Source organism: Chiloscyllium punctatum, chromosome 20, assembly GCF_047496795.1.
Source record: "Chiloscyllium punctatum isolate Juve2018m chromosome 20, sChiPun1.3, whole genome shotgun sequence".
In the NCBI taxonomy this organism is placed as follows: domain Eukaryota; kingdom Metazoa; phylum Chordata; class Chondrichthyes; order Orectolobiformes; family Hemiscylliidae; genus Chiloscyllium; species Chiloscyllium punctatum.
In genome coordinates this window covers 19,682,425-19,697,658 of record NC_092758.1, presented here as the reverse complement: position 1 = coordinate 19,697,658, position 15,234 = coordinate 19,682,425, and the positions used below count along the sequence as shown (strand labels likewise).

Genomic DNA, 15,234 nt, shown 5'->3' with positions numbered 1-15,234 from the left:
CACTGGGTCAAAATCCTGGATTTCTTTCTCTAAGGACATTAAGAAAGCAGCTCACCATCACCTTTTCAAGGGCAACTAGGAATGAACAATAAATGCTGCCTAACCAGCAACAATCACATCTCACAAATGAATAAAACAAAAAATGTATGTTTACTCATGCTCTAGTTTTGGTATCTCATTGAGTTAATGTTTAAACTACTGTTTCCGCCATGTTTCTGTGTGAATGTAGCAGTCCTATGGTATTCATAAGCACATTATTTATATTATATCCAGGAAGATGCATGCTTAAAATGAAACGTATATTCCATTTAATGAACTGATCGGAGGAGCTAGCATATCCTGTACATTGTGAGCTGACAGTAAATGCATGCCTGAGCTCCACTAGTATTGGGGCAAGCATTTCCTCAGAGTGACATTAAACCATATTTAACAGAACATATTTCTGTGCTGATGAGACTGATCTCTCTTGAGACAGTGATTACCATCTGCAATTAATTTCATTGGTCCTTGGCTGAGGAAATATCATCTAGTGTTGCTGCTCTAAATTGGTAACTTGAAACATTTCCTCAAAAGTACTTATATTGGCTGAGAAAAGGATCAGATTTGACAGATATGTCCTTCAAGGTCACAAAACGGATGGCAACTCTGATTCCGATGTTGAGAGAATTCTGCTGTGAATGTGAGATGTGAGCACCTATAATGTAACATTCAGGAAAGGAGAGAAATGGAAAAAGAAGAATTTAAACCCATTACTTTGTGCACAACCCCTGATCAAGTTTTCCCATATCTTCACGTAGAGTTCAAAGTCTGTGAGAAGATCAGTAGCTCGGGTGCTCGTTGTTGTGGTTCTGTTCGCCAAGCTGGGAATTTGTGTTGCAAACATTTTGTCCCCTGTCTAGGTGACAGGACCCAATATACCGACCATTGCAGCGGACAGCTGGAACTGACAACCGGAAGCGGCAGATTCAAACCACTACAAATGCCGAAGGAAAGATCACAGAAGCGCTTCGCAGGAGGCTCCCAAGCACTGGGGATGTCATCTAGACAGGGGACGAAACGTCTGCAACACAAATTCCCAGCTCGGTGAACAGAACCACAACAACGTAGAGTTCATTTGCCTCAGCTGATGTTTTACGCTTAACAAGCTTACTCATTTTGGAGGAGCCATAGAGGAAATACAACATTATCATTTGTCCAGTCTTATTATACTCACATCTTGTTATCAGGTACAGCACTTTCCACGAAGGTAAATATTTGCTGACCATGGTAATTGAATTATTCCACTCTGCTGCTTGTTGGAGGATTCATTTATTGAGGAATTTGAGAAAACATATAACCATAATTACTGAGATAGCAAGGAATGGATTGAAACAATTCCAATGAACACACGGAATTTCACATATCACACTGTCCATACATGGCATATGAAACATATAGTAAAGCAAATAGCACTTGAAACATATACAATGCATCTGTATCAGGGCCACTGAATCACTAGCACTTACTAATGTTATGTTGACTTTTATTTTCATTTGGAAACTAATGCTTCTGTTTGATTTCAAATGGCAATGCTTCATGAGAGCTGCTTTCACAAATTTGACAGCTATATAAAAATTAGTAGCAAACAGTGATTGATGAAACTTACTGAAGGAAGCAGTCAATTTTACCATATTATGAGTGTCCATTCCTTGAGGGTAATATAAAGTTCACCACTACCTTTCAGTAATATCCTCTCATTTGCTGCGTAAATGATAGGGTAGAGTACTTTCCAGGTGTGATAATTGATGGTCACAATTTATATGGATCAAGTAACAAGGGTAAGAACTATAATGACTGACTGAGAACCACCTGTCTGATCACTTCATAATTAGAAGTGCTACAGAAATAAAATTCAATGTACTTCTGCTAAATATTTCTTTCTGTTGTCTATGTTGCTTAATCCATTTTGGTCTCTTCCAATGTTCTTCATTTCTTCTCATTCAAGGGAATTTTGATGGGCTACATACAAAGTAGCACTTGGGATATTCTGCACAGAACATACTGGATTGCAGCAATCTTAAAACCAATCACAATCACATGTGCAGTTCTTATCCAATTGATCTATTAAATAAATTCATTTGGACTCAGCTTTGAAAAAGATTAAGAATTGACCAAAAGTGATTTACCTCAACAGACCTTTCTTGACAGAGAGAAGGAATGACCCAACATTGTTCCAAAGGAAAGGCATACTGTATTCAAAATGTTAACTCTGTTTCTCTCTCAACCTATGTTACCCAACCCAGTTTCTCCAGCATTTTCTGTTTTTATTTCAGATTTCTCGCTTCCACAGTATTTTGCTTTTACATCTTCCTTCAGCATTGTCTATAGAATAACCTCAGTACATTTTCATCCTCAGGAACTTAGATTCAATAGCATTGCTTCCTCTGGCTGAAAACCTCTTTCATACATACTATGTCTGTGTGGAGCTGGGAATCGCCCCAACACACCTCCCAGTACTCAAAGGCTTTGGATTACTCCAAAATATTTTATCCAGTTTATTGCCGTTGGCTGGTAGCTCAAACTCACTCTTTAGTAGCTACTTTATTAGGTTTCTTAAGATGACACATGCATCCTTCTCTTGTTAAAGCTGTTAGCATTCCCACCCAACTTCAGATCAAGGCCACTTCAGAGTTTTATCAGCCAGATGGAAATGTTGGTCCTTCAATGCTTATCCCCCTTCAAATTAGAGCCCTGGCAACACGCAACGGTCTAATCCAATGACATGTAACAAGCTATTTTTGTGATACACACTTCAGCTTTGACATTCAGTCAGAAGTTGAAGGATAATTTTGATATCTTTTTCTTTTGCTATAAGTTCAAAACTAACCCATTTTACCCTCTTCCATAATGGAATTCAAAACAACATTAACACATCAGCCTTCTATTGGGAATTCCTCACAGCCTCAATTATATTCGAGACAGCCCAGTGCATGCTCTTCAAGGTATAACCTTTTAGTTGGGGTAACAGTGCCAGTAAAGCACAAAGTGATCATTAGAAACAGCACATTGTACATGTTGACAAATCATTATTGAATACAAATGGATCTATATCCAAGAGTATCAAACTGTTGGTCTATTCTTTTACCACTTCATCCACATCATATGCATCTGCACTCTACTTCGCAACCATATTTTGTCAGGGTTGATATCAGCTACATGGAGGGGTAAACCATGGATTGGAGGCAGGGGTAAATAACTTAATTTTGCCTCCTTTATAGTTCATCATGTAACACTATAACATGAGTTCTATCTATGTTCAGATAGGCGATTATTACAGTGTTAGGATTGGAAGATATATTTACCTCTTAAAGAATGTGTTTGCTTGACTGTAACTTATTCCTGATGAAGGGCTTTTGGCCAAAACATCAATTTCCCTGCTCCAGGGGTGCTGCCTCACCAGCTGTGTTTTTCGAGCACCACACTCTAGACTGTAACTTATGTCAACTGCAAGCTCTTAAGTAAAAGATAATCATTATAAATGTGGAAACATCTTCAGATAACTTAATATATAAAATTAAAGTACAATTCACAGTTGAAGTACTTCCATAGAGGCCAGTATCTCATCACCAAGCACTTACACATGCTTTGTCCCTGGCATTTCCTCACAGCCAATTCACTGAGTGAATAGAATCTCTGACACTCTTGTTTATATCTGTCAGCCAGAGCTCTCTGACTGGACCATGCTAATGGCCCCAATCAAGGAACTCAAATTGTTTAAAGTCTACCTGGCTGACCCTGTTACAATTATTACAACAATACTAAAATTATAGTACAGTGACCTAATGTATATGCTTATTCTTTCCCAAAGCTTTTAATATTCAGTGTAGAATTCTGCTCAGACATCTGTTCTATAGTCTGTTTGTTAAATCAGGAAATTTATGGGCTTTTTGACTGCACTTAAATATCTATTCCTTTCACAATTGCTTCACATTGATTATTCAAATACTTTGAAGAGACAACTCATTTATTTAATGGACTCTTGGGTGCAATCTGACTAGCTAGCCCTTTGATAAATTCCTAATGTTGTTGATAATACACTATTCAACAATTTTCAACTGTTATAATGGGGTAATGAATTCTGCTCGGAGGGCTGAATTTTTCAATCTTTTGGCAAAATGTTTTGTTTTGGGAAAATTCATGGTGGAAGGTATTTTTTATCTGCACACTCTGGATTCAGGCTGCTTCCACTCCTGCTACAGGCCTCCTTCCAGGCGACTGGGGTCTGGAGCCCTGGAAGATCTTACTTGCTGCCATTTTTGAGACAGAGTTGGGATCCTAATAGTGTTGTTAGTTTCACCTCACAATTCCCATCTTTGACATGAAACTGTCCTCCCATGTCATGTCATAGAGTCATAGAGATGTACAGCACAGAAACAGACCCTTTGGTCAAACTTATCCATGCCGACCAATCTAGTCCCACTTGCCAGCGCCCAGCCCATATCCCTTCAAATTGATAACACCTGTGCGTAACTAACCTCGATCCATTTTAGTCTAATATCTTGTACCTCATTTTTCTCCTCTACAATATTCTCCTTTTCCTGAGTGAAAACTGATGAGAAATGTTCATTTAGCTCTTCTCCAATCTCCACAGGGTCCACACTCAACTTTCCACTTCTGTCTCTGACTGGCCCTATTCCTGCCCTAGTCATCCTTTTATTCCTCACATACCTATAGAAAGTTTTAGGATTCTCCTTTATTCTACCTGCTAAAGACTGCTCGTGTCCTCTCTTTGCTCTTCTTAACTCTCTCTTTAAATTCTTCCTAGTTGATTTGTAACTCTCCCTCGCCTCATCCGAAGCATCTTGCCTCATCAACACATAAGCCTCCTTCTTCTGGTTAACAAGAGATGCAACTTCTGCAGTAAATCACGGTTCCGTTACCTTATCACTTCCTCCCTGCCTGACCATGCATCAAGGACATGCTTATCCGTTCCTTAAAGCAGCTCCACATTTGCATTGTCCACATCCCCTCATTTTGCTACCCCATTCTATGCATCCTAATTCTTGCTTAATCGCATTATAATTGCCCTTGCCCCATCAATAACTCTTGACCTGTGCATGTACCTATCCCTTTCCAACGCTTAACTAAACGTAACTGAACTATGGTCACTCTCTCCAAAGTGCTCACCTACAACTAAATCAAACACCTGGCCTGGTTCATTACCAAGCACCAGATCCAGTCTGGCCTCCCGTCTTGTCGGCCCTTTGACATACTGTGTCAGGAAACCCTTCTGTACACATTGGACAAAAACTGATCCATCCAACATACTAGAGTTATAGCACTTCCAGTCAATGTTGGGGAAGTTAAAGTCACCCATAGTGACCACCCTATTTCTTTCACTCCTACCCAGAATAATTTTGCCAATCCTCTCTTCCACCTCCCTAGAACTCTGCGGAGGCCTATAAAAAACTCCCAGCGGTGTGACCTGTCTTATGTTACAAATGAGCTAGGAAGTATTTAAAGAGAGAGTTAAGAAGAGCAAAGAGAGGACACGAGCAGTCTTTAGCAAGTAGAATAAAGGAGAACCCTAAAACTTTCTATAGATGCTTCTGTGATGCAGCTGCTTTTGGATAGGGTTTAAGAATTACTTGTGATGAAAGCTACAGACCTCTAATCTTCAAGACATCCTTCTTAGACCATAATACTGCTAAGAAGCCATAAGCATATGAATAAAAACCAATGATGATCAAATTATAGGTTAACACCTTCCTAGAGACTTCACTTAAACTGAATCAGAGGTTTTGATGCTCAGAGTTTGAAAGGTGGTCATTACCTGAGTTAGTTCAAGTAATGTTTGGTCTCCTGCCGTCTGTTCTGTTTTAAAATAAAATGACTAGATTGAACTGAGCACAGTGGAAGTTTGCTTCCGTTACTGATCTTCTTCTTATGAATTAAATGGCAATATAGCCTGATTATTATTTATAGAACATGAGACACTCACATTGTTATTTCTTTTGATGGAATTGCATCAAATATTACAATGTATTTATAATTCTCATACTTGTCACTGTTTTAAGTAAGAATGTAGAACAGTCTGTTTGAAACATCCCCAAGATTATCCTTGATGCATTTTGACTTTAAGTTGGTATAAAGAAAATTAGTGCTTCTGACTAAGTGAGCATTCTTTACTGATCAATGGCTTTCCCAAATAGCACACAAATGAAATCAAATGGTGTGATCAATATTCTTCTAATTATAACTTGATCAGAGAAAGCATATTTGGTCAAGGATTTCGAGAGTCACAGGTGAGGTGCCGGAAGACTGGAGATTGGCAAAAGTGGTGCCACTGTTTGAGAAGGGCAGTAAAGACAAGCCAGGGAAATATAGACCAGTGAGCCTGACCTCGGTAGTGGGCAAGTTGTTAGAGAATATCCTGAGGGACAGGATGTACCTGTATATGGAAAGGCAAGGACTGATTAGGGATAGTCAACATGACTTTTTACATGGGAAATCATGTCTCACAAACTTGATTGAGTTTTTTGAAGAAGTAACAAAGAGGATTGATGAGGGCAGAGCGGTAGATGTGATCTATATGGACTTCAGTAAGGCGTTCGACAAGGTTCCCCATGGGAGACTGATTGGCAAGGTTAGATCTCATGGAATACAGGGAGAACTAGCCATTTGAATACAGAACTGTCTCAAAGGTAGAAGACAGAGGGTGGTGGTGGAAGGTTGTTTTTCAGACTGGAGGCCTGTGACCAGTGGAGTGCCACAAGAATCGGTGCTGGGCCCTCTACTTTTTGTCATTTACATGAATGATTTGGATGTGAGCATAAGAGGTACAGTTAGTAAGTTTGCAGATGACACCAAAATTGGGGGTGTAGTGGACAGTGAAGAGGGTTACCTCAGGTTACAACAGAATCTGGACCAGATGGGCCAATGGGCTGAGAAGTAGCAGATGGAGTTTAATCCAGATAAATGCAGGGTGCTGCATTTTGGGAAAGCAAACCTTAGCAGGACTTATACACTTAATGGTAGGGTCCTAGGGAGTGTTGCTGAACAAAGAGACCTTGGAGTGCATGTTCATAGCTCCTTGAAAGTGGACCGCAGGTAGATAGGATAGTGAAGAAGACATTTGATATACTTTCCTTTATTGGTCAGAGTATTGAGTACAGGAGTTGGGAGGTTATGTTGCGGCTGTACAGGACATTGGTTAGGCCACTGTTGGAATATTGCATGCAATTCTGGTCTCCTTCCTATCGGAAAGATGTTGTGAAACTTGAAAGGATTCAGAAAAGATTTACAAGGATGTTGCCAGGGTTGGAGGATTTGAGCTACAGGGAGAGGCTGAACAGGCTGGGGCTGTTTTCCCTGGAGCATTGGAGGCTGAGGGGTGACCTTATAGAGGTTTACAAAATTATGAGGGGCATGGATAGGATAAATAGACAAAGTCTTTTCCCTGGAGTTGGGGAGTCCAGAACTAGAGGGCATAGGTTTAGGGTGAGAGGGGAAAGATATAAAAGAGACCTAAGGGGCAACCTTTGCATGCAGAGGGTGGTACGTGTATGGAATAAGCTGCCAGAGGATGTGGTGGAGGCTGGTACAATTGCAACATTTAAGAGGCATTTGGATGGGTATATGAATAGGAAGGGTTTGGAGGGATATGGGCCGGGTGCTGGCAGGTGGGCCTTTGATTGGTATGGGATATCTGGTCGGCTTGGACTGGTTGGACTGAAGGGTCTGTTTTCCAGGCTGTACATCTCTATGACTCTATGACTCTATGTTAGAATATGATTTCATAGTATCCAGTCTTTTTACAGTACATCTTGTGGATTAGCTGAGTTAATGCTCCAAAGACAATCACCAATTCCAGTTGCTAGTGAGCTTTGTGACACCTGCACGTTTCAAGTTGAGGATCCATGAATGGATAGTCAAATAGTCCTAAATAATTTTATTAAGTAGGAACAGTTTAGATATGATGCATTAGCTAAATACACAGGAAAGTGTACAAGTGTGACAACTGATTGAGGTTCACTGGTTCCAGAAGACAGACACTTGGCACAGGATATTTTGATTGCATAAGCTTGTGATTAAGCGTTCTGTCATCTAGCTGAACTGTTACGAGCTCTTCATCTGGTTGTCCTCCATCTTCCCTCGACTATCTCCCATCTAAAGAAAAGCAGCACAATATAGATCATTTGGAAAGTTGAGCGGAGAAATGGCAGATGGAGTTCAATCCGGACAAGCATGAGGTGATACAGTTTGGGAGGAAAAACGCAAGAGGAAAGTATATAATAAATGGCCAGACCCTGAGGAGTATTGATATACTGAAGGATCTTGGGGTCCAAGTCCATAGCTCCCTGAAAATGGCAACACAAGTAGATATGGTGGTAAAGAAGTCATATGGCAAGCTTGCCTTCGTTGGCTCATAGCATTGAGTATAAACATTGGTAAGTCATGCTGCACTGTATAAGATTTTTGTTAGGCGACATTTGGAGTACTATGCATGGTTCTGATTGCCACACCCTAGGAAGGATGTGCCCTGTTTGGACAGGGTGCAGAAGAGGTTTACCAGGATGTTGGCTGGATTGGAATGCATTAGCTATAGGGAGGACTTGGACAAACTTTGAATGTTTTCACTAGAGCATCGGAGGCTGAGGAGCGACCTGATAGACTGATGTAAAATTATGAGGTGCATGGTTAATTTGGATAGTCAGTCTCTCTTACCTAAGGGTGGAAATGTCAAATAGTAGGTTTAAAGTGAGAGGGGGAAAGTTTAAAGGAAAATGTTTTGCACAGAGAGTTGTAGATGACTGGAACTCCCTGCTAGGGAAAATGGTAAAAGTAGATGTAATAGCAAAGTTTATGAGGCATTTAGACAGACACATCTACAGGCAGAGAGTAGACAGATATAGACCATGTGCAAGCAGATGGAATTAGTGTAGAAGAGCATCATTATATGCAGACATAGTAGATCAAAGGGCCTGCTCCTATGCTGCACTGTACATTGTTCTGTGTTCTACATTTCTAAAGAAGGTGATTGCTTGACAAGCACCACTCTCTATCTCCAATCATTTGTTTTTCTTATTTCTAGTGATTGGTCATTTAACGAATGTCAATCATTTATTTGAACCTTTTTTGCCAATGAATACAGTGAAGGTATCCAGAAGTTGGGTGGGTCTCTACTCCCTCCGTTCATCATTTCAGCTTAAGGTCACTTTTAGTTTACCTCATGCTGAGGGCTGTTTGTGAACTCTCACTAAACAGTTGTATACAGGTACACAAGGCACCATCCTTTCAACGTAGGAATGTCAACATGGAAGCCTTAACCAATAGATCATGAAATTTCTGTGAATTATACCTGTTCGCAATTTTTGAGATTTGTAGCTCTGGTTGATGTTAAGTATGTAAGTTAGCTCGCTGAGCTGGAAGATTTCTTTTCAGACATTTTGTCACCATGACCAGTTAACATCATCAGTGTGAGTCGCTGGTGAAGTGAGAGTATGTCCCACCTCTGTATTTATAAGTCTTGGTTTCTTAAGGTGGGTGATGTCATTTCCGGTTTTTTTTTCAAGGGAAGGTGGATATGATCTAAGCCAATGTGTTTATTGATGGAGTTCTAGTTAGAATGTCATGCCTCTAAGAATTCACATGCGTGTTTTTGCTTTACCTGTTCTAGGATATGTGTGGTGTTCTTCTTTGTCTGCATGAATGGAAACTAGTGATAGTGGGGTGTGTCTTTTGGTGGCTGGTTGGTGTTCGTGTATCCTGGTGGCAAGTTTCCTGCTTGTTTGTCCGATGTAGTTTTTTTTACAGTTTAGATTAGATTCCCTACAGTGTGGAGACGGGCCCTTCCACCCAACAAGTCCACACCAACCCTCCAAAGAGTAAACCACCCAGTCTCATTTCCCTCTCACTAATGCACCTAATACTATGGGCAATTTAGCATGGCCAATTCACCTGACCTGCACATCTTTGGACTGTGGGAGGAAACTGGAGCACCCGGAGGAAACCCATGCAGACAGTTCTTGCATGGTATCTTGTAAATGACGTTAGATTTGCTGGTGGTATCTGTTAGATCCTTTAGGTTCATTAGTCTCTGTTTAAGTATGTTGGTATGTTTGTGGGCTACCATTATGCCAAGGGGTCTGAGTAGTCTGGAAGTCATTGCTGATATTTTTTTGATGTAAGGTTATGTGGCTATAGTTTTAGGTTGCTTTGTGTCTGCTTGTTTGGGTTTGTTTCTGAGGAATTGGCAGATTGTGTTTATTGGGTATCCATTTTTCTTGAAAACGTAGTATAGATGTTTTTCTTCTGCGTTTTGTAGTTCTTGGGTGCTGCAGTGTAATGTAGCTCATTGAAAGAATGTCTTGATGCAGTATTGGGATGATTGCTTCTGAAGTTAAGTATTTGTACATGTTATACATGAATTTTTCACTGAGTTTTTCCAGAGCAAAAAAGAAAATAGTTTCTCTGCCGAGGTGGGTCTTATGCTATGCTGACCAATTCCACAAGAATTTCACACTTATGTTGAAAAATATTATTTGTTAAAGCTGCTCCAGTTTCTGCACACATTGTATTACAAAGCCAAAGCCTGTGTTTCGGTTTGAGTAAATACAAAATTAAAACTTGGCCTTGTGAATCAGTTTAAGACAGTGGAACAATGCACTCAGAATTGAGTGTTGCGTTTCTTTAGAATTGCATTTTTTTTAAAGTTCTGGCATTTTCTATGATCCTGTTGTTTTTGAACTGTGCATTGAAATTGAATTTACAGAAATTGTACTAACGGAGCAAACCGTAACACAATTCCTCGAATTTAAACATTTTGACCAGTGCATTTCCAAAAGTTTCGAGCAGGTGTGTTGTGAGTTGGATTGTGAAGACTCCAGACAGTAGACATAAACCTCATCATTATCAGTCTTTCTATGAATTGGAAGGTGAAGCTCAGAAATTTTAACTTGTTGGGAACACTTATGATTATCAGTGCTTTAACATCAGAGACTGGACCAAAGCTTTCACCTCAGGCTGATCTGTGTAAGTCAGCAATCTCTTGCAGGTGCAAATATTACACCTGTATTGGAGCCTGAGGCTAAGTGATATGTGCTGCTCAAATTCAGTGTGGTATAACTTTTCATTACAGCAATAATGATAGTTTAGCAAGTGCTTGTTCACTTTTATGTGGAGAGCTTGATTGCTAAATCTCATTGGGTTGCCTCAGCTACTCATAATTTGTCATTGCCCTGATGAGAGGTCATAGAACTGAAAAACGAAGGCTGAATTGAATGTTTTGGGTTTATAGGTGGATTCTTGCTGCTGGGCTTAGTGAGGTTTCTTTTTGATTCGAACTAAACTCCAGCTTCTGGACTGTTTAGAAGGCTGCCCTTAACTTACAGTGTCAAGACTTGCAGAGCAAAGGTTATCCCTCTTAAAGTTAACTGAGGCCTGCTTTCAACCATGTCAAACTTCATGGCTTTGTGTCCACACTAAGCAGCCAGGAAAGACAGAAATTATGTGAGTTGGTAGCTCTGCCTGAAGGGACAAAGTGCAAAAAGGAAAGATCATACAAGCTCAGGATGCATCCAGGTAAGCTCAGAATAAATGAGCATTATGACAGCAAACAAAGAGCCTGGAGATGCAGTCTGGCCCAGTCCACGAATTGAGTGCCTGTCACTGAGAACACAGTGACCTTGCAGTATCATTAAAATAGCAGTTGCCAGCGTAACTCAATGTATAGCATTGAAATCCAGTAGCATCCTGCAAGTGGATTGCAGGTGTGCCTTAATGGATCATAGATGTTAGTACATGTTGGATTCCATGGTCTGCAGATGTAGCCAATGTGTGACTGGTGTCCAGGGAGTCTGCCCTGAAAGGTGAATGCCTGGAATCCAACAGGGATGTCTTTTGGAGAAAATCTGAAGTTGCCAATTCCTACTCTGACTTCTGTTTCAAGGCTACCCGATATCGAGCTTGTTTGTCATGTTTAGAATGATGGGGGAGCTGAATATTAATGCAAAAACTGGACCATTAATAAGGTTTTTCATGAGCCACAGACCTCTTTAATTGGCAATTTGTCACTGTGTAGTAAGAAACTCACCACTCCACTTGGTAAAAACATAAAAGATGGTGTGAGATGTCCCCAAAGTCAATGTAAGTCTTACTGGATTTCTCATCTGATACTGCCATAAATCACATCTTAGCCCATGTCACTCACACCCTTATAAAGACATGAAAGTAAATGCAATTTTGTTTGTGTATAAGCCTTGATAAAGGCCTACCTGGGCTCCCATCTCATTTTATGGTGCAAGATCCTAGAGTACTTTTCAAAAATAAAAACAGAAATTGCTGGAAAAGCTCAGCAGATCTGGCAGCACCTGTGAAGAGAAATCAGAGTTAACATTCCAAGGAAGAGTCTGAGGAAGGGTCACCAGACCTGAAACATTAACTCTGACTTCTCTTCACAAAATCTGCCAGATCTGCTGAGTTTTTCTAGCAATTTCTCTTTTTTGTTTCTGATTTACAACATCTGCAGTTCTTTCAGTTTTACCCAGAATACTTTTGTCCAGATTAATCCTATCACTGACACATTGGGCACATTAACACATTGTTGCAAGTGTTGATGTCCTTCATTGAAACAGAATCATATGTTAATAAGATCTAGTTTAACCTGAATTGGCACACCATGTAGTGCTATTGCTTATTTTGGCATCTATGACTTTCAACATAATGAATTCCTTTTCAATGCTACGTAAATTGTCTATCACATTGAAGGAGAGTGTCTAGGTCAGATATAGATTATAAATGTAGAAATATACCTCAATTTAATATGGCTGAGCAATAGCAGTTCATAAAACCAGTGTGTGGACATACTTATTAAATTATAAAAAATTATGACATTAGGGAGTTCTGAACGACAGATTAGTTCCAGCTTATTTTAGAGACTGCAGTAATGGTAAAAGCAAACACATTCCAGACACTAGGACCAACTTTATATAATGCTTCCTTTAATTACTATACATATAGATACTATCTTAGTTCTGCAAATATGCACTAGTCAGGTCAGGTTGGAATATCCATCTGCAGGAGAGATAGATTTTAAGTTTATCATGACAATAAGTTTTTTTATTTAGTTACCTATCAAGGATCCCAAATTCAAATCTACCAATAATTTTCTACTCTTCCCCATATTTTCCTTTTCCCCAAATTGCTTCTCCTGATTATCACACTATCTCTCAGCACTTATGCATTTATTTTTAACAAATGTTAAATATTCCTCTCACCAGCTCAAATTAATAATTAGTTCAAATGACCTGGCTAGCATAATATGTTTGCATATTACTCTTTAATGTTGTGGACAAAGGATGTCATGGCAGATAAGTATCCCGATCGATTGACAGGATGCATATTTTTTCCCTCTATTTCAGTGCAATGTGTGAGCAGATTAGACATAGTTCCTAATGGCCACACACCTGCAAACTATTCAAAATAAATTGATATTTGATGCTCCCTTAGTCAAAAGACCCCTATATAAAGTTTATAATCAGTTCTAAACAATGAATCTGAAAATATATGAAAATATATTATTTGTGGATTCATTAAAACATTGAGGAGAATGAGCTGTCTCCTGGAGTTCACTTTATTCCTGCGGTATAGATTCCACAAAGAAGAAGTACATAGTTTTTTTTTTCAAATGCAACTCAGAGAAATGTGGTTTACAAGAAATACGGTATCTGAGTTGATTTGGGACATGCCTTTTGGTAAGAGTATCATATTTGGTAAGAACAAGTGATTTTAGATTTATGGCTCCCTAATATTTCCACTACTGAGATTTGCCTCATCTCATTTCCCCATATGTTGGACACGAATTGATGGAGATTGTTTGCTATGCTCCCTCTACAACAATACTGTCAGTGTATCAGGCTGCACTATTGGAGGCACTGAGTGCTCTGAAGGACTATTCCAAAAAACATCTGCGTTTTGTTTGATGTTCAAATATGATATCCCAGAAAACAGGGGCTCTTTTTCAAGAATGTTTTACTCTGTATGCCATCCCTGGTCAGAAGGAATATTCTTCCAGAGAAAATATTGACATGAAGATATTGCTTTCCTTAGATAATGCCCTCGGTCATCCTATTAAACTTGATGACTTAATGAGAAAAGTTAAGGTGTTTTTTTTTCTGCTACACAACAAGTAATAATTGCTAAAGCCCATAAATTAGTGGGGCAGCAGCAATGTTCTGGGCCAGTTATGTAACTTATAGCTTCTCCTAGCTCATCAATGAAACAAATGATGAGAACAAGCCAACAATCAGGGAATTATAATATTCTCAAAGGACTAGGCAATATCACTGAAAAATGGATGAACTTACATCATTGTGTATGAATGATTTATATTGAAAAGCCTGGTTCTAGTGTGTCAACAACCTCTGAGGATTTGATGACATTGCTCCCTAAGTTCTTTCTTAAGCCTCTGAGTCTCTCTAGCCATCTTTTCTCCTTTAATACATTCCCTAAGACTTTGGCCAAGTTTTGAGTCATCTGTCCAAAATTTCCCTTATGGAGCTTGGTCTTTATTAATTTTCTAGTGAAGCACCTAGATTGTTGCTGTTGTAACTATTTTTTTCAAAGGAATTAGATATTAAGCTAATTCTATAGATGACACCAAGCCTGAAATATACTCAGGAGCAATTTGCTCTTAGCTCTATTGATGTAATACAAACAGAAGGATTAGATTAGATTAGATTAGTTTAGATTATGTACAGTGTGGAAACAGGCCCTTCGGCCCAACAAGTCCACACCAACCCTCCGAAGAGCAACCCACCCGGACCCATTCCCCTACATTTACCCCTTCACCTAACACTACGGGCAATTTAGCATGGCCAATTCACCTAACCTGCACATTTTTGGGCTGTGGGAGGAAACCGGAGCACCCAGAGGAAACCCACACAGACACGGGGAAAGGATGTTAGGCAGTATGATTTTTCTTCCATAGCACTAAGACATTGGAATACCATTCTACCAAGGGTTGTGGCTCCCTTGAAACAGGGACTGAAGTGGTTGTTGAGGTGGACAGAGTTTGCGTCACATAAAGGTATCTTTCGAAATAATACTCGGTCCATGTGATATTCTGAATGTTCAGATCGGCTAAGTGCTGGGGGCGGGGTTGCAGAAAAATTTGTGAATTGGCAAACAACCACAGCTGCTGGAAATCTGAAATAAAAACTGAATATACTGGAGAGATCCAAGGAATTTGGCAGC

The 15,234-nt window shown here is 39.6% G+C and overlaps 1 long non-coding RNA gene across 1 annotated transcript in view; it reads right to left on the bottom strand.

The window, feature by feature from the left end:
• Positions 1-1,213: 1,213 nt before the first annotated feature.
• The window catches only part of LOC140491783 (uncharacterized), a 32,106-nt gene continuing 18,085 nt past the window's right edge, over positions 1,214-15,234 (bottom strand). The window contains exons 2-3 of the long non-coding RNA XR_011963426.1: positions 3,342-3,492; positions 1,214-1,288 (exon numbers count right to left, since the gene is read on the bottom strand). This is a non-coding gene — a long non-coding RNA (uncharacterized lncRNA). The remainder of the gene's footprint in view (positions 1,289-3,341; positions 3,493-15,234) is intronic.